General features: G+C 43.5%; 1 protein-coding gene across 1 annotated transcript in view; it reads right to left on the bottom strand.

Moving 5' to 3' along the window:
- LOC124711187 (HIV Tat-specific factor 1 homolog) overlaps positions 1-26615 on the bottom strand; it is a 580556-nt gene that overhangs the window by 297686 nt on the left and 256255 nt on the right. The window lies entirely within an intron of this gene.

Below are 26615 nucleotides of genomic sequence, written 5' to 3'. Positions count from 1 at the left end.
ACCGTGCGGACACGTATTTAGATATGCCTGTTGCGTGTGCACATATTTTATGTATCACTGCAGACAGTCCTACAGAGTTCAAGGACGATAGAGCCAGGTGGCGCAGTGGTTAGCAGACTGAACTCAGGGACACAATGTTTCAAATCGCCGTCCGGCCATCCAGATTTAGGTTTACGGTGACTTCTTCAAATTGTTGAAGGTAAATGCCGCGATAGTTCGTTTGAAAGAGAGCACGGCCCTTCTTTGTTCTCCTTCCTTCTCTATTCCTAGTTTTTGCTCCGTCTCTAATGACGTCGTTGTCGACGGGACATAAAATTCAAATCTACCTTCCTTCAAGAATATCTTCTAGAAAATCTGTATGAAATACCCATATGCAGAAAAATCACGAAGTCTAACGAGACTTACTGTTCAGATTCAGGGGCGGTGCATACATAGCACGATGTAAATACTTGCTTTTGACGTCTGTATCGCAGGAATGGAGATGACGACGTTGCCCCCTTAAAGCCAATGGTAAGCCAGTTACCCTTCCTCGTCGCAAAGTTAAACTGGTACAGGGCACTCTGCTATTACTACGTTAGTAAACATTATAACAGGTGTTGCCGAGCAGCAGCGACTCATGTGTGTCGCGTCCAACGAGCGCTGGCAGCAACTCTACCCTCCATTGGTTCTGTGTCGTATTGTCAAAAGCCGCAAGTTACTTTAATCACATTATAAATGTTTATTCTAGTGTCTTCCCAGTACGCTACCTCGCTCTCTATGAAACACCGTCTGTGGTGAACGATCCGGGAGTCGGATCTACTAGTGGGGCCCTATTGGTGTTGGATGTCGATTCAGAGAGGGAAAACTAAAAGTAGTTTTCAGCCGCCAAGTGTACTGTGAGTTCCAGTGAACAGCAGTATTCCAACGTATTATCCTTGTAATTAATAATTCAGATATTTATGTCTCTTCTCATAGGATCTCACGAATCTATCGATTTTCATGCAAAAACCTTCTGCAGTACTCTGAAAGATGAAGGAATATTTATAGGAGATACGCAAAAGGAAATAAACTTTAAGAGAGGAAGTAGACAAAGATGAGGCACCTAGAGAAAACGACATTCCCTCGGAATTATTGATATCATTGGAGAAGTAACCGAGAGAAAACTAATCCACATGGTATGCAAGATATGAAAAAGGTGACATAACTTCAGATTTGAAGAAGAACATAATAAACCCAATTCCAATGAAAACAGTGTTGATAAGTGTAAATATTATTTAATTATTTACAAATGAATGGAAAGAATAGTTTAATTAGATCACAGAGAAGATGTGTTTCGATTCGGGAGAAATGTAGGAACATGAATGGCAATACTGTCCGTTCGACTCATCTTACAGGATGACTTGAAAGAGGTTAACCTACATTTAAACCATATGTTGATTTAGATAAATGTTTCTCATAATGTTGACTGGAGTACAGTCGCTGAAAGTCTACAAGTGATAGAGGCAAAATACATGAACTACAAGATAGCTACAGTTTGTACACAAACTAGACTGGAGTTACAAGAATCGAAGCACATGAAACGAAAACAGTAGTTGATGAGAGAATGATACAAGGTTGTAAGCGAGCGAGGTGGCGCAGTGGTTACCACACTGGACTCGCATTCCGGAGGACGACGGTTCAATCCCGCATCCGGCCATCCTGATTTAGGTTTTCCGTGATTTCCCTAAATCGCTCCAGGCAAATGCCGGGATGGTTCCTTTGAAAGGGCACGGCCGACTTCCTTCCCTAATCCGATGAGACCGATGACCTCGCTGTTCGGTCTCTTCCCCCAAACAATCCAATCCAAATGCAAGGTTGTAGCTTCTCCCTGACGTCATTCAATTAATAACTCGAGAAGTAGTAGAGAAAACCGAAGAGTAATTAAGAACGAGAATTACGCATATTATTATTATATGGAACGGGCCGACGGGAGTGGCCGAGCGGTTCTAGGCGCTACAGTCTGGAGCCGCGCGACCGCTACGGTCGCAGGTTCGAATCCTGTCTCGGGCAGGGATGCGTGTGATGTTCTTAGGTTAGTTAGATTTAAATAGTTCTAAGTTCTAGGGGACTGATTACCTCAGTAGTTAAGTCCCATAGTGCTCAGAGCCATTTGATTTATCTGGAACGATACAAGGATTACCAGGAACACTAATATATAACTAAAGATTCTGAAAACGAAGTGACATAATTTTATAGCTGAAATTGAGATAAAACATCACTGAAAAGAAAGAAGTATTGGAAATTTTGGTTATCTGGAGAAGTGCCATAATTACTGGTTCTTTCTAGGGGGTAAATATTATAGGGGGATGTCGAGGCATGAGTGCTGTGGCAGGTTTAAGCTGATGTAGGTTGCAACGGCTGCGCAGAAACGAAGAGGCTTGTACATGGTAGACCAGTCTTCAGACCGAAGGCCGTAAAAACAACATCTCTTACACAAAGCATCCAGGTCTTTTATTTATTTACAGAAGGCAGTAGCATAGCTCTGGAAATATTAATGTGGAGAGGCGAAGATGAGCGTGAAAAAGAACATCGTACACGCGACTTCCGCCCTGAAAGCGCTTTATCGGAGCCCGTAACCTGACTCATGTTTCGAAGAAGAGGGGGATTCTCCACGGGCTGCTATTGTGCGCATCACGTCCCCGCCTATAAAGCCGTCTCTGAGGAGCCTTGTCTCCCGCGGCCGCGATAGAGATCTCCGTGGGACGGGCCCCGGGGAGATAAGCGGCGGGCCGTGATGGCCGCGTGTTAACGCGCCTCCGGGGCCCGTGGATAGCCGATAGCATCGGCGCACCGTTCGTTAGGGGGCCCGAAAAAGCCGCGCGGCCGCCGCGTGCGGCAGGTCGGGGAGCCGCGACTCGACCGCCGCCACCGCCTCTTCTGGGAAAGCGCAATCAGCGTTGCGGCTGCGAGGCCAGCGCCTTAACTCACTGCGGCCGTAAAGCTGCCGCACTGCCGACCGTATACGAGCGTCAGCTTCGGAAGGGGGCAAGGGGCCATTATGTTACCATTTTGTCTCAACTTTTTATTCGCTCCCACAGTCGCCGTCGCTAAGGTGTCCCTATTTTTTTCCGAATCTATAATGGTTTCAGGCGGGACACACTGAAACAGTCGGACCATTGCGGAATCGCTGACATTTGTGAAAACTGGTTGACCAGTTACTGTAACACTCAGGTTCAAGAACATAAGACGCATATTTCTGAAAAATATCCAAAAGATCTATTTCATACGTGGTGTCACGCCAAACTACGCAATAATTAAATTGAGAGAAATCAGGACTTTAGCCGCCTACAGGCGTTGAACTAAATCAGGAGCGGGTGCTCCGCTTCTTTAGAAGATGTGATGCATCTGCACTGAAAGTACCTACAGCCCTCCTCGCTCATACTTTCAGTGCAGATGCACCTGCGGGACTTGGCGAATGATACGAGCAGTGGGTCTACTTGATGGGAGCGCTACTTGAACGTGTCAGGTTGAGAATTTGGGTTGAACGGGAAGCGTGTCCAGATGGTCGAAGCGGTCCAAGGCAACAGTTCTAGAGCATCTGGGTTCGAGTTCTGGTCCGGCATGAATTTTCAGCCTTCATCAATTATTTATTTATTTAAATGCCTATAGGTGGCTGAAGTCCAGATTTCTCGTAATATAGTTTCTTTATTAAAAGGAAGGTCAGCGTTGGCCGTAATATTGATGTTTTATTGATAGCAGACTTTGTTATTGATAACTCTGAGTTTAATTTGTGCAGCACTGAAGATGACCACCATGTGATCGAAAATCGATTCTGCTATCAATAAAACATCAATATTACGCCCAACGCTGACCTTCCTTTTAATTTAACATATATGGTCGTTGAGCACACAGCACTCCATGGAGTCGCCAATCAATACTTTCTTTATGCTCACAGTACCACCAGGGAGCCGGCCGGAGTGGCCGTGCGGTTCTAGGTGCTACAGTCTGGAGCCGAGCGACCGCTACGGTCGCAGGTTTGAATCCTACCTCGGGCATGGATGTGTGTGATGTCCTTAGGTTAGTTAGGTTTCATTAGTTCTAAGTTCTAGGCGACTGATGACCTCAGAAGTTAAGTCGCATAGTGCTCAGAGCCATTTTGAACCACCAGGGAGTCTGTTGCGCCGGACATCCCCCACAGAATAGACACCACATATGCAAATATATGCAAAAATAATTTTATTCATGATGGTGAGACACGTCCGCGCCTTTTTCATGAATATTACGGAAGGAAAAACTGTAACCAGCCACACTTTTTGAATGAATTATTTATTTCTCCGTACATAATATCTCCAGACGGCAGCGAGGATTTCTCTTACAAATTTCACATTTTTGCTAACCACATTCACTATTTTCTTGTTTAGAAAAACTCATCCATTATATACAAGGTCTTTATATTTCACTTACCCGAAAAAAAGATTTCGTTTTACGCATTACTGTATAGGAGTCTAAGATTTCATTTTATGCGTTACTGTAGGAGTCTGCAGGATTAATGTGTGACATGCTGAACATAAGGTACAGACAACATTGCGGACACATGTGTTAACGACACAGACATGAAAAGATGTGGAGGTGGTTCATATTTGCAACTACGAGTACATTTCATGTCTTTCACAGCAGCTGTAGTCGCTGCAGTGCCTAATCCTTCGGACACGCATACTTGTCTGACGTCAAGTCTGCAAGTGATTGGTTGGCTGTACCAACGAGCAAAATGGTACAGTAAGGAATCACTTTTACAACTATGATGTACATTATCGCTAATATTCTTGGTAGCTTAGACCATGATGGAAGGTATACATATAACTTGTAAAATAGAGGCAATCGTTAATAAAACTATTATTTGCAGGACTGTTTGCTTTTTTAAAAATTAACTAACTAAGCTAACTATCGTAGTATACAATACATATTCCATCCATCAGTACAGCAATTCTAGAATTTGGTTGAAATGTTTTTAGGTATATTTGGTTTTTAACTCTTGTTGATCATTCAAGATGCAGTCATGTTTCTCGTGACTGTGGTTGTATATTTCTATTTCTTTCAACACACTTACTCACTCAGCTAACTATGACACTACACGTATCCCATATATAAACACAACAGTTATAGAAGTTTGATGAAATTTCGTAGGTATAACTCTATTTGGTCATTCAAGATGCAGTCGCGTTTGTTGCGATGTGGCTGGCTGTATATTTCTATTTCTTCCACCAAACTAAACTCTACCTCTTTCTCAGTAAAATGTAATATTCGTAAGTTTTCATCAATCTTATATTCTGTCTGCGTGTTGGCTATGTGATCAGCAGACGTTGACGCATTTAAGTTGTTTAGCAGGAGTGCATTCGTGAGTTCTCTGTATCTTTATGTTGAAACTACTTCCGGTTTGGTCAATATAAAATTTTGGGACACGTAGAATAATTCATTTTAGAAATACCAGATCCATTGTGTGCTTCAATTTTTAAATTTAAGTTATGAATTAGTTTATCTTTCATTTTATTATTTGTGGTAAAACTAATCAATTTTTAGCATGGAACAAATTTACAATTTGATAGGACATGCAAATATATTTCGCAGAGTGGGGGGAGGGGGTAACTATACTACAGTGTTGCCTGTTATAGATACGGGGCTACTTTTGTAATTGTATTTGCTTCTAACGCTGCTGTAAAGCTTACTGATGATGTCAGATTTATCCGATGTCATTTTAATTGTGTTAACTTCTAGTAGGTTACCTTCAACATCCAACGGAATATCTTCAGTCCACTGAGCATTGCCCTGTGATGTGCTATTTCATATTGTTCGGTATAACATAACTGCTGATCTGACGTAAGACGTACACACACGTGTCCGCCATCTTGTCATTAATTTACGTTCAGTATGTCACATATCAATGACACAGAAGTAGTAATATAAACAAAAATACCATTCTCCAAGTAAGTAAGACGTAAAGACCAGGTACATAATGTAGACATTTTCGTAAATCAGAAAATTCTTGAATATTCTGTTATATAGTAGGAAAAAAAGTCAATTTTGCACAAGAAATCCTCGCTGGCTTCTAACGATGCACCTAGGCGCAAAAAAAAGGCATGGTCAAAAGAAAAAAGGTAAGTTAAAATCGTCTGTGTTGTTAGGCCGCGTCATATTTACTTCTAAAATAATCGACGTTTCGACCCCTCTGCTGGGATTTTCTTAGGGATGTTTCGGTTCCACTATTATTAGAACACCGTCAGAGGCCAGTGTCGCATCTTACCCTCGTTTGTGCTGGAGAAGTAACCAAAGAACGTTTCTCCAAAAAACAACACACTATGCCGAGAAAAAATGGGTAATCTACGATGGCCCCCCAGTGGTAGCCACAAGAATTACGATTACACAGCACACGGTTTAGTAGTATTGTCACTTTGTTGGGCGTTACGTTAAATGGTATCGTGATACGAAGAAAGCTACCGCCTGGAACCCGAATGTGCGTATTACAATGAGTACGCCGCCTCCCCTCCCTCCTCCACCTCAGGATTCGTTAAGAAGTGAACAATTTATAGTGGTTCGCCCAAATTAAGTGGTATGCAGTGACAAAAATGCTGGTAACTCCTATAGGTTAAAGTGATGGCAACATATAAAAAAAAATGTACTTGAGATGAAAATAGCCACAACACAACCACATTTTACCACTGCCATTAATGAAACCAAAATAAAAATGTATAAACACAAAACTAAAAGAAAATAGCACAAAACTGCTGGGCTCGAATCTTGCTGTTGTACGCGATTTTCATTATCTGCAGGGAAGGCAGCCACGTCGCCTCTTTGGCTGTAAACCCCAAGGGGTTTCTGAACAGTTAATTAATGAAAAGCCGCTGCAGTTGCTAATAAGAACTTTATCAGGTACACGACCGGTTTCAGCTGTAATGTCAGGCCATTTTCAACTGGGTCCGAAAATGGCCCGACATAAAGGCTGAAACCGGTCGTGGACTTAATAAAGTTCTTATTAGCAACTGGAGCGGATTTTCATTAATTGAAGATGCAGGTGCCAAATCAGCACGGAACAGAGAAAAACTGAGAAGTTTTTGGACTGCCTAATTGGAAAAGTTTTCTTCCTTCTCGCATGATGACACCTTTTCTTGGTGACGTGACAACAAATCACATCATCATCATCATCATCATCATCATCATCATCACAGTCTACCAATCGCTAACAAGCACGATGATATATTTTGGGATTTCAGAAGTGCATTATTTGTGCGGGTCTGCTGATGGATATACTAACCAACTGTCAGCCTCAATGTTTACAAACATACATAATCAGACTGAAGCGACGAATGAAAATCTGTGCCAATACCTGGATTCGAAACTAGGTTTCCTGTTGACTACGCAAATGCGCTGACCACTACGCCACCCTGGCACAGTGGCACGGACTACCCTAGCACGCCTCCCTCCTCACTACAAATTCCCATTCGCTCCTCAGCCCACTTGGTGTTCCCCCTAAATTCGAACAGCATTGCGGAGGCTCTCCAACCCTACTGGAACAGCACCCCAGCACTGAACGAAACTAAACAGTTGATCCTGCCGCATACCCAGACATAGGTGTTTTAATTAAATGAAACTATAGGGTTGCACTGATTTTTTCGGGTCTGCCACGTCAATCCACGTTCCCATTCATCCCCCAGCTCGCTTGGTATACTCCCTGAACTCGAACAGACTGCACACATAAGTAGGTTGGAACTTAAATAGTGGCAACACTGCTGTGGAGACACTATGCAATGGAATCTACTACTGTCGCTGGTAGTACACGTTTTTGACATACCTACCTTACCTCAGAGCAAATTGACTCGCCCGTCCCACGTCACCGGCGCGCGCACAATCGAGGGAGACACAGTGGACAGTAATGATTTTCACAGTAAATTTCATAAAATGCTTTCAAAATGCGTGAGAAGTAACGATATTTTCTGTATACGTTATGTTACGAACGTTCAGTGGAACTGTAACTACTCCTGATGCAACAAGATGTTTGAATGCCAAATTCATAACCAGTTTGAAGAAGGGATCGTATCTCATCTTTTTAATATCGAGACGCGTCCTTCAGGACAATCCATTTCATCCTTCCAGGGTAGTGAGGTAGGAGGTTAATGTAAAGAAGAATTTCATATAACTGTTTTGTTAAAAAATGGTTCAAATGGCTCTGAGCACTTTGGGACTTAACATATATGCTCATCAGTCCCCTAGAACTTAGAACTACTTAAACCTAAGGACATCACACAACACCCAGTCATCACGAGGCAGAGAAAACCCTTGACCCCGCCGGGAATCGAACCCGGAAACCCTGGCGCGGGAAGCGAGAACGCTACCGCACGACCACGAGCTGCACTGTTTTGTTAAGACAAAATTAAAGATAAGAACTCTTCAAACTACCGATTCAAACGTAGCGGAGCATTCAATAAAACTTCCTTGGCCTGTCATCATAATGTGTAACTTACTTTTCGAAGTGCCCTCCTATGCCGCGCAGGATTAGCCGAGCCGTCTTAAGGCGCTGCAGTCATGGACTGTGCGGCTAATCCCGGCGGAGGTTCGAGTCCTCCCTAGGGCATGGGTGTGTGTGTTTGTCCTTAGTATAATTTAGGTTAAGTAGTGTGTAAGCTTAGGGACTGATGACCTCAGCAGTTATGTCCCATAAGATTTCACACACATTTGAACATCTTTTTTTTGAACAGTGCCCTCGTATGAAATAACTGAATCATCGTTTTCGTTATACGAAAACTTACACCTGTACTAATTTTGTTCTCCTTTGCTGACTCTCGACGGCAAGTCCTCGCAAAAAGATTACGCCTTGCTTCCTCCACAGCTTCATACAGATAACACCTGTTTTGCTGCTTTTGGCGTCTTCTTTCCCCTTTACCTCCACCGGAAAGCATAACTTGTGTGTCTGAAGAGGCTGGGCATTCAGACGAGCTTACATTAAGAGATACGTCTTAACCGCCGGAGCGAGAACAAATAAACGAGCGCCAGGAACGGGCGATCTAATCGCCGCGCGACGCAGGCATTACGTTTATTCGCCGCGTATGAATAAGGCATGATTAGTGGGGCCAGAGTAATTGCTCGGCCCGTTCTGTGATCTCATCGGCGTATTACAGAGTGAGGCAAGCGCGCGCTCACACGAATTAATTGTGGCACGCTTTCCTGCGCGGCACATGCCACTCGAGTGGGATAGGTTTCCAGGCCAGCTGCACGGCAATCAACGGAGAAAATGACGCGCAGTCCAGATGGCGGGGCGCCGCGCGCGCTGAGCTGTACTCGGCGCCAGACAATATGAAGCGATCCGGCTGTAAACAGACAATTTAGAGGCCATTAGATCACTCAATGACAATGGGGTAGCAGGGCGCGGCCCGGCAGCGGGCGGCATTCCGACGGCTGGTCCTGCGACCTCCTCTGCTCTGCTCCGCTCTCGGCCTTCGAGAACAGGAACGCTGACTAATGCACAAGTAAGCGTGATTTACCTGTGTCCACGGCAGCTCCAGACTGTGACTTTTCTCTCGTGTCGTTAACTTGCAGCGCGATTACTCTTAAACTATCTTTTAGGACTGCTGTTACAGCGACGAACAAGCTGATTTACCCGTACACACTTCCGGAACCTAGAAGATGATGATAACGATGATTCTGATTTAAAGGAATGTTGTGTACATAGTTCCGCATAGTCAGCGCGTACACAACTTTCTCACTAGAGCGCGCCCCGCTAAGCACAACAGCGCAGGCGCAGCGCTCGTCCGTCTCCGCACTACGAGACGGCGCTGTCTTAGAGACGGACCAAATTCTGCTTCCGCCGAACCGCGTACTAATATGTAACGCAGCCAGTGAGATTGCTGCTAACGTAGAACCTTTTCTCCTCGCGGATCACACTCGCGCAGTGATACCTGAACGCTCGAGGTATTATAACGAGTGTACGGACCTCCGATTAGTCAGTCTGCATTAGTCTGTACCAGTTATAGTCAAGTTTCAGTCTGCGCCTTATAAGATTACCATATTCCTGTACATAGCCATGAAGATAAATGAATAGACACTTTGTCAAGTATCAGAGTTATGTGAGAATAAGATTAACGTATTAAGACCAAAGGAACTTCAGATTGTCAATTGTAAATAGCATCCAGAATCAAGTTAAGTAAGGTCTATGCTTTTCATTATTTTAATAAATGTGTGTGAAAATTAATCAAGTTCTGTTTAAAGTTGGTCACCGTCAATCTGCTACTCTAAGCGTGTAACTGGCATTTCTATCGTCTGACCTAACGGCAGAAGATAAACACGCCACGATAAGACCAGGAGACATATTGATAACACTCGCCTACTTCGTTAGAGCGACAACAAATGCCAACAGATCCAGAATGAGGACAACCTCTATGATGTAGAACAGGTGGTGGTATGTGTACCGAAGGTCTTACAGTACGCACACCACAAGGAACTTCTGCTAGTCTACATCTATATTCTGCGAACTACTGTGAAATGCATTGCAGAGGGTACGTCCCACTGTACCAGGTATTAGGGCTCTTTCCCGCTCCATTCACGTATGGTGCGCAAGAACAATGATTTTTAAATTTCTCTTGTCCGTACCATCCATATGGGAGCGATAAGTATGAGGCTGTAACGCATCCCTACAGTCATTATTTAAGGCCGATTCCTGAAACTTTGTAAGAAGACGTTCTCAGCATAGTTTACGTCTACTTTAAAGAGTCTGCCAGTTCTGTCCTTTCAATATCTCTGTGACGCTCTTCCGTAGGTGAAACAAACCTGTGACCGTTCGTGCTGCATTTCTCTGTATACGTTCAATATTCCGCGATAGTCCTATTTCGTACGGGCTACAAACGCTTAAGCAATATTCTAGGATGGGTCGCACGAGCAATTTGTAACCAGTCTTCTCTATAGACTGATAGCATTTCCTTAGTATTCTACCTGCCGGCCGCGGTGGTCTCGCGGTTCTAGGCGCGCAGACCGGAACCGTGCGACTGCTACGGTCGCAGGTTCGAATCCTGCCTCGGGCATGGATGTGTGTGATGTCCTTAGGTTAGTTAGGTTTAAGTAGTTCTAAGTTCTAGGGGGTTGATGACCACAGCTGTTAAGTCCCATAGTGCTCAGAGCCATTTCTGAACCTAGTATTTTACCAATAAACCGAAGTCTGCTACCTGCATTATCCACTACTGAGTCTGTGTGATCGTTCCATTTCATATCCGTACAAAGTGTGACACCCAGGTATTTGTTTGAGTTAAACGATTCCACATGTGACTCGCTGGTATTTTATGCACAAGATAATTTTTTTTTGCACATATCACAAATGTGTGGGACCAGCACAATTTTACATTTTTGAGCATTTAATGAAAGAATAGCAGTGGCTGAGAACGGAGTGAGATCGGATTGTGGCCTATTCCCTTTTATTCAATTCGTACACTGAGCAAGCTGTGAAGGAAACCGAGGATAGAGCAGATAGAAGAGGTTGACAGTCTTAAATTCCTGGGATTACAACTTGATAATAAATTCAGTTGGGAGGAGCGCACCACAGAACTGCAGAAATGCCTTAAACAAATCTGTATTTGCAATTCGAGTGTTCGCAGACATAGGCGACATAAAAATGAAAAAGCTTGCATACTTTGTCTACTTTCATTCCATAATGTCATATGGTATAATATTTTGGGGTAAGTCTTCAAGTCAAACAAAAGTTTTCAGAGTCCAAAAGCGTGTAATACGTATTATTTGTGGAGTAAATTCACGGACGTCCTGTAGAAACCTCTTCAAAGAACTGGGTATACTAACTACTGCCTCTCAATATATTTACTCCTTAATGAAATTTGTCCTAAATAATATATATCTTTTTTCCAAACAAACAGCTCAGTTCATACATACAATACCAGGAAAAAAATGATCTGCACAAGGATTTAAAAGCACTTACTTTAGTTCAAAAAGCTGTCCACTACTCAGGAACACTCATCTTCAATAATTTGCCAGCAAACATAAAAAATTTAGTTACAAATAAAGATCAGTTTAAAAGGAGCCTGAAAGACTTACTAGTGGCCAACTCCTTCTACTCCATTGACGAATTTTTTAATAGAAACAAATGATGTATTGTATATATTCATACTATTAGTATTGTTATTTTAGCTCAAAAAAAATTTGACATGTTCCACATCCACGAGGATCTCCTCAGCACGGATCTATGGAACGAAAAACTAATCTAATCTATCTAATCTAATCTAAGGAGTAATTTGAAGAGGGAATTAGAGTTCAGAAGGAAGAAATAAATATTTTGAGATTTGCCACTGACTTCGCCAGCCGACTTGTCAGCGACAACAAAGAACTTAGAAGAGAAGCTGAACGGAATGGACAGTGAAAGCAGATGAACAACAACAAATGCCAACAGATCCAGAGTGAGGATAACCTCTATGATATAGAACACGTCACGAAAACAAGAATACAGAACAAGTATTTACCAAGAATAACAAGTATGCTAACGTACTTACCAAAGGTCCTAAGTGAAATGGTCCTCATGAACGTGGAATAAGTCAAGTGAATATTTTCACTTAAATAATAATATTCCAACTTGTAACAAAACATGTAAATGTTCAGTACACTGAGGTGCATGTAAGTATTAAGCTAATGTAACCACGCATCATCAAATAAACAAATTCTATTACAACATGTATTTACAATGATCGCTTTACTGTACTGAATTTGTACGGAAGTCAGGTTGTACTAATACTTCCATTATATAATACTATTAGTAACATCCGTCGGTTCTGCTGAGAAATTCATCAGTGAAGTAGAAAGAGTTGACCACCAATAAATCCTTTATGCTCCTCTTAAACTGAACTTTATTAGTAATTAAGGTTTTTATGGCCACTGGGAAGTTATTGGAAATGTGTGCTCCTGAATAATGAACACCTTTCTGGACCAAAGTAAGTCTTATTTCTCATATTGATTTCACAAACTGAACTGTTAGTTTGGAAAAGAGATATACACGTTTTATCATAATTAATGGCGTAAAAGCATACAGCTGAAAGAACAAGATATAGAAGCAAAAGGTGGGCTCTAAAACTCATACCGTAAGAGCTATGAACACTTTTCATCTTCGATACTGTGAAAAAAATCTCTTCTACTGCAACCTCTTTACTTTCCATATGTTGGGAGGGTGTCGTATGGAGCAAAACAGAGAAATAAATCCAGTAAACATGGGGTCTAAAACGCACACCTTGTGAGCTGCGAGCGCTTGTTCAGTAGAAGAGATGTGTTTCACAGTATCGAAGGTGAACAAGAGCTCGTAGCTCTTACGGTACGCGTTTTTGAACCTGTGTTTACATAGACTTTTTAGCTTCTAGTATGGTGTACTTTCAACTGCATGTGTTGCCATTAATTGTGATAGCCCAGTATTTTAATGACAAATTTCATTTGGGAGTCCCACGACATTTTAATACACAAACGAGTGTCGAGTTTTAAATAAGAAACAACAAAACGTTATTCCAAGTACTTCAGCAAGTCTTTGCTGAACTGGTTTAGGAAAATCACGATGGGTTCCAATCCCTATGGCCGGAAGTGTGAAACTTCCAGTACTACGTCACCTTCCTGGCGGTAAAATCCCTTGAAAGTGTGCATGGGATATCAGAACATCCATGACAAGTTCCAGATTTTTTACTTTACTTCTACTGTTAAATCTTGCTTCTTGCCGAACCTGACTAGAAGTAGGGATCGGTTGGTAGGACACATTCTAGGACATCAAGGGATTATAAATTTAGTACTGGAGGGAAGTGTGGCGAATAAAAATCGTTGAGAGATTGTCGCACAGATGACAAAATGGTAGATATCGAAATAGACGATAGAGGGATAGAGAAACAATTAAAATCGCTCAAAAGAGGAAAGGCCGCTGGACCTGATGGGATACCAGTTCGATTTTACACAGAGCACGCGAAGGAAGTTGCCCCCCTTCTTGCAGCCGTGTACCGTAGATCTCTAGAAGAGCGTAGCGTTCCAAAGGATTGGACAAGGGCACAGGTCATCCCCATTTTCAAGAAGGGACGTCGAACAGATACGCAGAACTATAGACCTATATCTCTAACGTCGATCAGTTGTAGAATTTTGGAACACGTATTATGTTCGAGTGTAATGACTTTTCTGGAGACTAGAAATCTACTTTGTAGGAATCAGCATGGGTTTCGAAAAAGACAGTCGTATTAAACCCAGCTCGCGCTATTCGTCCATGAGACTCAGAGGGCCATAGACACTGGTTCACAGGTAGATGCTGTGTTTCTTGACTTCCGCAAGGCGTTCGATACAGTTCCCCACAGTCGTTTAATGAACAAAGTAAGAGCATATCGACTATCAGACCAATTGTGTGATTGGATTGAAGAGTTCCTAGATAACAGAACGCAGCATGTCATTCTCAATGGAGAGAAGTCTTCCGAAGTAAGAGTGATTTCAGGTGTGCCGCAGAGGAGTGTCGTAGGACCACTGCTATTCACAATATACATAAATGACGTTGTACTGTAATGCAGGAGGATCTGCAGCGAATTGACGCATGGTGCAGGGAATGGATATTGAATCTCAATGTAGACAAGTGTGATGTGCTGCGAATACATAGAAAGATAGATCCCTTATCATTTAGCTACAAAATAGCAGGTCAGCAACTGGAAGCAGTTAATTCCACAAATTATCTGGGAGTACGCATTAGGAGTGATATAAAATGGAATGATGATATAAAGTTGATCGTCGGTAAAGCAGATGCCAGACTGAGATTCATTGGAAGAATCCTAAGGAAATGCAATCCGCAAACAAAGGAAGTAGGTTACAGTACGCTTGAATACTGCTCAGCAGTGTGGGATCCGTACCAGATAGGGTTGATAGAAGAGATAGAGAAGATCCAACGGAGAGCAGCGCGCTTCGTTACAGGATCATTTAGTAATCGCGAAAGCGTTACGAAGATGATAGATAAACTCCAGTGGAAGACTCTGCAGGAGAGACGCTCAGTAGCTCGGTACGGGCTTTTGTTGAAGTTTCGAGGACATACCTTCACCGAGAAGTCAAGCAATATATTGCTCCCCCCTACGTATATCTCTCGAAGAGATCATGAGGATAAAATCAGAGAGATTAGAGCCCACACAGAAGCATACCGACAATCCTTCTTTCCACGAACAATACGAGACTGGAATAGAAGGGAGAACCGACAGAGGTACTCAAGGTGCCCTCCGCCACACACCGTCAGGTGGCTTGCGGAGTATGGATGTAGATGTATATGTAGAAGGCATAACACAACAGGCAGGTACAGAAGGATAAAAGCTGCCGTAATAACTCGGAGATGAAGAGGTTCGCACAGCACGGAGAGCTGTAGCAAACCGGTCTTTGGACTGAGGACAACAACAACAACAACAACAACAACTTCTACCTGGTCCTGAAAAAAAGGGTTGTTAATGATCGGACAGAAAAAGAAGGACGGACAACAAGCGATCCTAAAAGGGTTTCGTTTTCACAGACTCAGGCACGGAATCCAACAAATCAAAACTATAACGACGGAAATTCCAGTAGTGACCGTCTTAAAATGCCGCCAGCACGGACCTCTAGAGGCAAACTGCGGCCCGGCGGTCCACCCGCTAGCAGCTGGCCGCTGGCGAGAGAGCCGATGACACGGCTGCTATTGGCGCGTCGGTCTCGCACGAGGGACACGTGACGCCGATCGGCTGTCCGTGGCTGCGGCGTTAGCCTGTCGGCGGCTACTAAAGCGCGCGGCCACTAAACACAGCTTTAAGGGGGTCGTTAGCAGCTGCCGGCTCATTTCTCACGCTTGGCGTGCCGTTTGTCTCTCCGCGCCTCGTCCAGTCCAGTAGTCGTTCCACTGTTCGGCGCCGGAAGCGTTCGCCCTGAGATACGAAACCCCCACGAGGAATGGAGTGACAAGCCAGGCATTGGCAGAGAACTGCTCCTGTAGTTACTGTACGTGTGATATACCGACTCTGGAAGGGTCACCTCACTGCATCAGGAACTACAGACGAACTGGTGTTACATTTGAGATATTTTTGCCGACATTTTATATTTTGTGTCATGAACGACGTTACCCCACTCATAGTTACTACAAATATTGGAAATATACAAAGTAGATCCTAAATTGATACAGTTCCTAAACATAGTAATGAAAAATTGGAAAACCACACTTAATATCCAAACAAATTCAAATAATATCACATCACAGCCAATACAGATTAAGCGTGGAATATACCAAGGAGACTCATTAAGTCCTTTCTGGTTCTGCCTTGCTCTGAACCCACTATCCAACATGCTAAACAATACAAATTATGGATACAATATTACTGGAACATACCCACACAAAATCACACATTTGCTATACATGGATGATCTAAAACTACTGGCAGCAACAAATCAACAACTCAACCAATTACTAAAGATAACAGAAGTATTTAGCAGTGATATAAATATGGCTTTTGGAACAGACAAATGTAAGAAAAATAGCTCAGTCAAGGGAAAACACACTAAACAAGAAGATTACATATTGGATAACCACAGCGACTGCATAGAAGCGATGGAAAAAACAGATGCCTATAAAATCTAGGATACAGACAAAAATAGGAATAGATAATACAAATATTAAAGAAGAACTAAAAGAAAAATATAGACAAAGACTAACAAAAATACTGAAAACAGAATTGACAGCAAAAAACAAGACAAAAGCTATAAATACTTATGCTGTACCAATATTGACCTACTCATTTGGAGTAGTGAAATTGAGTAACACAGACCTAGAAGCACTCAATACACTTACAGGATCACAATGCCACAAATATAGAATGCATCACATACATTCAGCAACAGAAAGATTCACATTAAGCAGAAAGGAAGGAGGAAGGCGATTTATCGACATAAAAAACCTACATTATGGACAGGTAGACAATTTAAGAAAATTCTTTATAGAACGAGCAGAAACTAGCAAAATACACAAAGCAATCACTCATATAAATACATCGGCTACACCACTGCAATTTCATAACCACTTCTACAACCCTTTAGATCACATAACATCAACAGATACGAAGAAAGTAAATTGGAAAAAGAAAACACTACATGGCAAGCACCCGTATCATCTAACACAGCCACACATCGATCAAGACGCATCCAACACATGGCTAAGAAAAGGCAATATATACAGTGAGACGGAAGGATTCATGATTGCAATACAGGATCAAACAATAAACACCAGATATTACAGCAAGCACATTATTAAAGATCCCAATACCACAACAGATAAAAATGCAGACTTTGCAAACAACAAATAGAAACAGTAGATCACACCACAAGCGGATGTACAATACTAGCAAATACAGAATATCCCAGAAGACATGACAATGTAGCAAAAATAATACATCAACAGCTTGCCTTACAACATAAACTTATAAAACAACACGTTCCCACATACAAGTATGCACCACAAAATGTACTGGAGAATGATGAATACAAATTATACTGGAACAGAACTATTATAGCCGGCCGCGGTGGCCGTGCGGTTCTGGCGCTGCAGTCCGGAACCGCGGGACTGCTACGGTCGCAGATTCGAATCCTGCCTCGGGCATGGGTGTGTGTGATGTCCTTAGGTTAGTTAGGTTTAAGTAGTTCTACGTTCTAGGGGACTTATGACCTAAGATGTTGAGTCCCATAGTGCTCAGAGCCATTTTTTTAGAACCATTATAACAGATAAAACAACACCACATAACAAACCTGACATCATACTCACCAATAAAAAGAAGAAATTAACACAACTAATTGAAATATCCATATTCAATACAGCAAATATACAGAAGAAAACAGGAGAAAAAATTGAAAAATACATCCAGCTGGCTGAGGAAGTCAAGGACATGTGGCATCAGGATAAAGTTGACATTATACCAATTATACTATCAACTACAGGAGTCATACCACGCAATATCCACCAGTACATCAACGCAATACAGCTACATCCAAACTTATATATACAACTACAGATATCCGTAATTATTGATACATGTTCAATTACCCGAAAGTTCCTAAATGCAATATAACATATACCGTACAGTTAAAAGGAAGTCATGCTTGATCAAGGTCCGCGTCACTTTCCATTTTTGACCAGACACAACGTCTGAGAAGAGAAAGAATAATAATATCAGCACACACTCCGCTACAGAGTGAAAATTCATCCTGGAAACATCCCCCAGGCTGTGGCTAAGCCATGTCTCCGCAATATCCTTTCTTTCAGGAGTGTTAGTTCTGCATGCTTCGCAGAAGAGCTTCTGTGAAGTTTGGAAGGTAGGAGACGAGGTACTGGCAGAATTGAAGCTCTGAGGACGGGTCGTGAGTCGTACTTGGGTAGCTCAGTCGGTAGAGCACTTGCCCGTGCAAAGCAGGGGTCCCGAGTTCGACTCTCGGTCCGACACATAGTTTTAATCCGCCAGGGAGTTTCAATAATAATAATAATAATAATAATAAATGAAATCGTTCCCTGTCACCTGCTTCAGAGTTTCTTATGTCTAATACAACACTAAATCCTGATCTACACGATATTACAGATACAAAACATTTTTTATTTACCTGCGGCTATATCTTCTTCAGTATTCTCCTCTCTCGCTCCAATAAAGACGATTGGAGCAAAACGACTGAAACATGATTTACGCATATCGTGCTGTGACTGAGCGGGAAGGAATGAATATTAATGTCTAATGTCCTATCGACAGCGAGGTCATTAGAGATGCAATACAAGCTCGGGTAGTGGAATGATGGGAAAACAAATCGCCCGTGCCCTTTCAAAGGAGCCATCACAGCATATGGCTTAAGAGATTTCGGGAAATCACAGAAAACTTAAATATGGATCTGAAACGCCGTCCCCCAAAATGCGTGTCTAGTGTGCTAACTACTGCGCCACCTCGCTCGGTGTGACAGACTACAGCTCAAGTACGCGGCGGCTAACTATGTTTAATGACACTGTGGACAAACTTCTCGTCATATAAAAGGTGTTACCGTTACGGTAGTACAACCTACCAGAGATAATGCAGAGTGAAAAATGTGGTAATTTGACAATGGGAACCGTAGTCCAGTAACGAAAGAATCGAAAGTTACGGAGCCAAACGTTTGGCTGGATGACTCTGCTACTGGAAAACTAGAAACGACGAATCGTTGTTCGTACAATGTAATAAACTGATTTCTCACATACAAGGTTGTTAACGCGCCCGGATAGCCGTGCACGTTAAAATGCAGCTTTCGGGGCGGAGAGGTGCCCCGGCCTCGAATCAAATCCGCCCGGTGTCTTAACGACGAGGGGGCGGTGAGTCGATAAGCATGCACGTCATTTTAAGCGGTTTACCACATCCCACTAGGTGAATACCGGGCGGCTACCCAAGTCCCGCATCAGTTATACGATTCGTAAAAATTTAAAAAATTTCCGCTCACTTTCACGCGAATGGCGCTACACGCAGATAGCTGGGGTACACTTTCCGTCGGGGAGAGGGGGGGGGGGTAACGAGGTGGCGACAGGTTACTTGACTTTGCGCCGAAGTGTGCCAAACACAACAGTGTAAGTAAACGGCCGGCCGCGGTGGCCGAGCGGTTCTAGGCGCACCAGTCCGGAACCGCGCTGCTGCGGTCGCAGGTTCGAATCCTGCCTCGGGCATGGGTGTGTGCGATGTCCTTAGGTTTAAGTAGTTCTAAGTCTAGGGAACTGATGACCTCAGATGTTGAGTCCCATAGTGCTCAGAGCTATTTTTTTGTAAGTAAACCAGTTCAACATGTGGGCTCATGTCATGAGGTGTGGGGACAAGAAACTCCGCTATGATGCGCCCCAGAAACCTTAATCTTCGTGCATGGCGGAGGCCTAGCTAACTTTGCACATCGCGTGCATCCAGACGTTCCGTGAAGGCTCAACAGGAACAGGTGGTGCTCTTTCGCATCCACCTCGTTCATCTGATCGGATCACACCTGATTTCTTCTTGTGGACTCAAGTGAGAAGTAACGTACGAGGCACGTGTCGAGTCTGAAGAAGATAACCTAGTTCGACCTCTTGCTACCTGTAACGTCGTTCGACAACATCGGGGTTAGTCAAATAAATGGTTCAAATGGCTCTGAGCACTATGGGACTTAACATCTATGGTCATCAGTCCCCTAGAACTTAGAACTACTTAAACCTAACTAACCGAAGGACAGCACACAACACCCAGCCATCACGAGGCAGAGAAAATCCCTGACCACGCCGGGAATCGAACCCGGGAACCCGGGCGTGGGAAGCGAGAACGCTACCGCACGACCACGAGATGCGGGCATCGGGGTTAGTCCACCGGGTTATACAACTCAATTTGGTGTGACTATAAAAGCTAAGATCACACCATTTTGAACATCTGTTATAAACGTAGGACCTTGTCCAGAAAAATAAAAAGTAATAGACAGTATAAAGAGCACAAAAAATAACAAAATGTTGTTGCTCTTCATTGTAGAGTTTTCTTTATAGCGTTATAGACACTGTAACGTTCTATAGGGCTACTGAATCGAAGGAAAAACTGGTTTCTGGTCAAGACATTGTACCACAAATAATTGAGCTGATGTTCCCAGAAACTTCAGTCCTGTGAAAGATAACACAATGAAAACGGGGTTACAGTTGTTAGTCGTTGTTGTTTGCCAGAACAACTGCGTGGACACTTAACAGCCTTCATTCTCTTAAGCGTCATATATAGAAACATGTGAAACAATGCATGCTATTTGCTGTATTATTCAGAACTATCTATTACGATTCTCACACATCTGAGTGCGGTAGAAGAAATGGAACGCGACAGTTCTGAACTTTATGAGAAAGCAGTCAATGAAGAGACCGTCTTCAGTAGGGCACCTGACAGGAAAGGTAGTAGGCATTTGATTAGTGAGAAAGATATCGTCCAAACGGTCCAGTCTGTTTTACTGCGTTCCCAAGGTAAGTGTTCAATCATACTGCAGCATAAGCCGAGTTCTCCCTCGGTCAGAGAAAGGACTTTCCGGTCGCTAAACCGGCTGGAATACAGTGGAAATAAATTACAGCCAAGACATTCGATTTCCTCCAGCAGCCGTACGACTCATGTTGATGACAGCTCAGACAGGAATGAATCCTCGCTTCATAAACTCTCGCTTTTGCGTCTTGATTTAGCGAAGGACGGCGCCTCCTTCCGTGGCCGCCACACTTGAGACCTTCGGCATTCGCCTCACCAGAGCTTTGACCCACGCAGGTTGCACAATTCCCCTGTTTGCATTAGGTGCTATTAGGACCGGTCCAACGGGTGGACGTGGCTACAAACAGGATTCTAGGAAGAAATTCCTAGTGAATCTTCTTCCCCCCACGCCTTTTCTGTCCCAACAAAAGCTCAGCGGCGAATCTCACAGACATGCTCTGCGAGACGAAATACGTAAATGTGGGAGCTCACTTGCCTCTTTCAGTGAAGACCTACGTCTATGCGCCATCATGTGGAAACCATAAGGCGCTACGCTTTAGTTTCAGCTCAACTGTGACCGGCATATGTTTGAAATGTCTCAAATTATTTTTGGTACGATGAAGAAACTGGGTATTGACCTCAAAGACAGTCGCTTCTCTACTTTAGAGCAATTATAGGAAAATAAATAAAGTGGGTCTCAGTGATCAAAAGACCAATTTATATTACTTCTACAAGAAGCAGTACTGAAGGTGATAACGAACACAAAGCGCTACAAGAGCAATGACAAGAACACACTGTGCATAATGGTCTTAGATGATACTAAAATCTTGGCTGACTCTGCCCAAGTTATTAATAGGGCGGGAAAAATACTCTCCTCAATTCTTGGAGAATAGCTGATGAAAACTGATCTAAAGAAAATTAAATCTATAATTTAAAGAAATACAAAACAAACCGAACAAAAACATAGAATTACACAATTTCAGGATTACAGAAGTAAAAATTACAGTTACGTGGTATTATTACTGAGGACATAAAATACACTGAATGAGTAAAAGAATTGATCATTAACAAAGAAAGCCTATGAAATGAGGAAAAATGTAATTATAAACAACCACACGAATACAGAAACAAAGAAGTTGTTTGTTAACGTATTTACCTGGGAGCAAACTTGCCTAAGCCAGTGAATGCTGAGCAGTAAAGAAGGTGCGAAAGCACCTCTTGCAAGTTCCGGACATGTGATTGCTGAGGATATACATCAAATAGTCTTGGATAGATTCAAAATGCAACAGCATAGGTGTGCATAGTGCAGGCCGGAGCACCACCTTAACGGCACCTGCATGTCACAGCATTTCTTAAGAATGACCTAACTCAACGACGGATAGACCGTAAGGGGCAAACGCGTCTCGCATTGCAGAAATTAAAAAAAAAAAAAGCTCCGTGTATGTGCCTCCCCTTCCAAAGAACTTCGGGTGACGTGCGACAGTAGCAAAGCAACAGCAGTGAATTCTCGCAAAAATATAGGACGAGCATTGTCTGGATGCAGAAGGAATTATTCACTCTGCAGCGGAGTGTGCGCGCATGTAAAACTTTCTGGCAGATTAAAACTGTGTGCCGGGCCGAGATTTGAACTCGGGACCTTAGCCTTTCTCTGGCATGAGCTCTGACGACTGAACTACCGAAGCACGACTCACGAGCCGTCCTCACATTTTTACTTCCGCCAGTACCTCATCTCCAACTTCGGAAGGTAGAAGATGACGTATTGGCGGAAGTAAAGGTGTGAAGAGAGATCGCGAATCGTGCTTGGGTAGTTCAGTCGGTAGAGCTCATGCCAGAGAAAGACGAAGGTCCCGAGTTCAAATCTCGGTCCGGTACACAGTTTTAATCTGCCAGGAAGTTTCATACCGTCTGTACGTTTGTCGTGAGTCCCGTGCAGCGCACAATGAACATTTGTGAAAGGTAAATGAAAACTGAACCCTAGGCGTAACTGTAGAACGAACCCCAAGGTTTGACGTGCATGTACGTAAAATATGCGTAAAAAGTCTTAAAGCTGTCATCAACCGGAAGGTTTTTTTTTGAAAACCACAGTGTTTTACTAGGCAGTGCCCGATTGGAGGTGGTATGTCACTGACTTATTCTGACCTCTGAAGTGACTTATCCAGCCAGTTATAAAGGCGAACGTACAGTTTAACGTGGACGGCGAACCACTGTCAAACGTGCTATTTTTCACATTACCAAACATCCTTGTAAGATTGAATGGGTCAGATCGATGAAAATCGGAGTTTGACGTTCTTTCGACGACGAGGTCATTAGAAACAGAGCGCAAGATCAGGAGATCCGGCGTGTCCTTTCGATTGAATCACCGCACCATTTGCCTTAGGCGATTTAGGCAAATCGCGGAAAAACTAAATTTTTATGGCCCGAATACGCTGACTTGATCGTTCAAATGACTCTGAGCATTATGGGACTTAAATCCTGTAGTCATCAGTCTCCTAGAACTTAGAACTACTTACAGCTAACTAACCTAAGGACATCACGCACATATACGCCCGAGGCAGGATTCAAACCTGCGACCGTAGCGGTCGTGCGTTTCCAGACTGTAGCGCCTAGAACCGCTCGGCCCGCTGACTTGAGTAATGTCGAGGACACACAAATAACATGTGATTAGCGTCGCTCATTTACGCCCCGTCATTTTGGCGTGGTGACGCCTGAAACACCATGTAATGGTTGTTCGGGGAGCGGTTGGACAATGACAGATATACAGGGTGGTCGTAAATTATATGTCAAAAATGTAAAGGCACGTAGAGGGGAACTGAACATGAGGATTTCATATAGGAATGTGTGTGCGGTAGCGACACATAAGGGCGCCAGTATGAACAGCAGCATGAATCACAGAAAACTGAATGGGCATGTACCGTCATATTACATCAGAAATTTATCAGTAGTTTACAAGAGGTGCTCGAAAGAGCGACCACCCACAGCGATACACGATTAACAGCGACGGCGCATGGATCGGCTCGACGTACATTAGAAAAGACGTTAGGCATGTCGATCACACATCCAGCAACTACAGACACGCGGGCAACTACATCTTCTTCAGATGTGACGGGACTCTCGTACACCAGGCTTTTCGTATGACCCCACAAGAAAAACTCCACACAGGTTAAATCGGTAGAACGTTCTGGCCAGGGAACTGGACCGATCCGTCCCATCCACTGCTGGCCGAAGGCAGCGTCCAGGTGATTCCTGACGTTTCGGCTGAAGTGAGCTCGGGCTCGATTGTGCTGGAAGCACATTCGTCTTCGGACAGCTAGAGGAACATGGCCCAGAAGTTCAGGTAAGACCTTCTGTAGGAAGATGTATCTGTAGCCGGTTAAACGGCTAGGTAAAATGTACGGTCCAACTGAGCTATTTTGCACACTGCCTGCCCAAACAATAAAGGAAAACCTTTCTTGGTGCGAGTGTGCTTTTGTGCCATGTGGGTTACCATGAGCCCACAGGCGAGGATTATGAATGTTCAACATACCCGACCGCGTCAAGGTAACGTCAGTAAATAAAACATCTACAGGGAAGGTTTCACTGCTGTAGGTACCTGCACCGATCAGCAAAGCTGAGAAGTCGAAGATAATCGTCGGGGGTCATTGCTTGCACTCTCTGTACATGATACGGATGCATTACCACTTCATGTAAAACCCGCAAAACACTGTTCGATTTCACACAGAGTACGCGAGGGAACTTGCCCCCCTTCTTGCAGCGGTGTACCGTACGTCTCTAGAAGAGCGTAGCGTTCCAAAGGATTGGAAAAGGGCACAGGTCATCCCCGTTTTCAAGAAGGGACGTCGAACAGATGTGCAAAACTATAGACCTATATCAGTTGTAGAATTTTGGAAGACGTATTATGTTCGAGTATAATGACTTTTCTGGAGACTAGAAATCTACTCTGTAGGAACCAGCATGGGTTTAGAAAAAGACGATCGTGTGAAACCCAGCTCGCGCTATTCGTCCACGAGACCCAGAGGGCCATACACACGGCTTCCCAGGTAGATGTCGTGTTTGTTGACTTCCGCAAGGCCTTCGATACAGTTCCCCACAGTCGTTTAATGAACAAAGTAACAGCATATGGATTATCAGACCAATTGTGTGATTGGCTTGAAGAGTTCCTGGATAACAGAACGCAGCATCTCATTCTCAATGGAGAGAAGTCTTCCGAAGTAAGAGTGATTTCAGGTGTGCCGCAGGGGAGTGTCGTAGGACCGTTGCTACTCACAATATACATAAATGACCTTGTGGATAACATCGAAAGTTCACTGAGGCTTTTTGTGAATGATGCTGTGGTATAACGAGAGGTGTTAATAATGGAAAATTGTACTGAAATGCAGGAGGACCTGCAAAGAATTGACGCATGGTGCAGGGACAAGTTTAGTGTACTGCGAATACATAGAAAGAAAGATCCCTTATCATTTAGCTACAGCAACCGGAAACAGTTAATTCCGTGAATTATCTGGGAGTAGGCATTAGGAGTGATTTAAAATGGAATGATCATATAAAGTTGATCGTCGGGAAAGCGGATGCCAGACTGAAACTCATTGGAAGAATCCTAAGGAAATGCAATCCGAAAACAAAGGAAGTAGGTTGCAGTACACTTGTTCGCCCACTGCTTGAATATTGCTCACCAGTGTGGGATCCGTACCAGATAGGGTTGATAGAAGAGACAGAGAAGATCTAGCGGAGAGCAGCGCGCTTCGTTACAGGATCATTTGGTAATCGCGAAAGCGTTACGGAGATGATAGATAAACTCCAGTGGAAGACTGCAGGAGAGACGCTCAGTAGCTCGGTACGGGCTTTTGCTGATGTTTCGAGAACATACCTTCACCGATGAGTCAAGCAGTATACTGCTCCCTCCTACGTGTATCTCGCGAAGAGACCATGAGGATAAAATCAGAGAGATTAGAGCCCACACAGAGGCATACCGACAATATTTCTTTCCAAGAGCAATAAGAGACTGGAATAGAAGGGAGAACCGATAGAGGTACTCAAGGTACCACCGCCACACACCGTCAGGTGGCTTGCGGAGTATGGATGTAGATGTAGTTGTAGACTTTGAAGGCCAACACCGAACGGACGTCCTACAGCTCTCGAACTTGTCAAAGGATGATCCTCTGCGGTGTTTAGTATTCTTCCATCCACTGCAGAAGTTCTGCGGTATCTTCCAATGCCATTTCCACGCCTGGAAGCATAAAACGATCCAATCGTGCGTAACTCCCGATGGAGACACTCGAACGTTCGGCGATCCGGCTGATTCCTATCCGGGAATCGCTCCCTGTACATCCTTTGAACAGCTAACTCACTTCATTGTGCAGCCCCATACATACAGTGCATATCGGCCAGCTCCGCATAGGTGAAACGATGCACGCTGCTCAAGATCCGTGCAGAAATGATGAATCTAGCTAGCCAAGCGCTTTTACACGCTGCAGTCTGCAGTCATCAGCACTCTCTACCGCACACACATTCCTGTATGACATCTGCTTACCTCGCTCCCCTCTAGCTTCCGTTACATTCTTGACATACAGGGTGATCAAAAAGTCAGTATAAATTTGAAAACTTAATAAACCAAGGAATAATGTAGATAGAGAGGTAAAAATTGACACACATGCTTGGAATGACATGGGGTTTTAT

This window comes from Schistocerca piceifrons, chromosome 8, assembly GCF_021461385.2.
Source record: "Schistocerca piceifrons isolate TAMUIC-IGC-003096 chromosome 8, iqSchPice1.1, whole genome shotgun sequence".
NCBI lineage: Eukaryota > Metazoa > Arthropoda > Insecta > Orthoptera > Acrididae > Schistocerca > Schistocerca piceifrons.
Note: the sequence above shows the minus strand (reverse complement) of the source record. Positions and strands in the feature narration are given on the sequence as shown.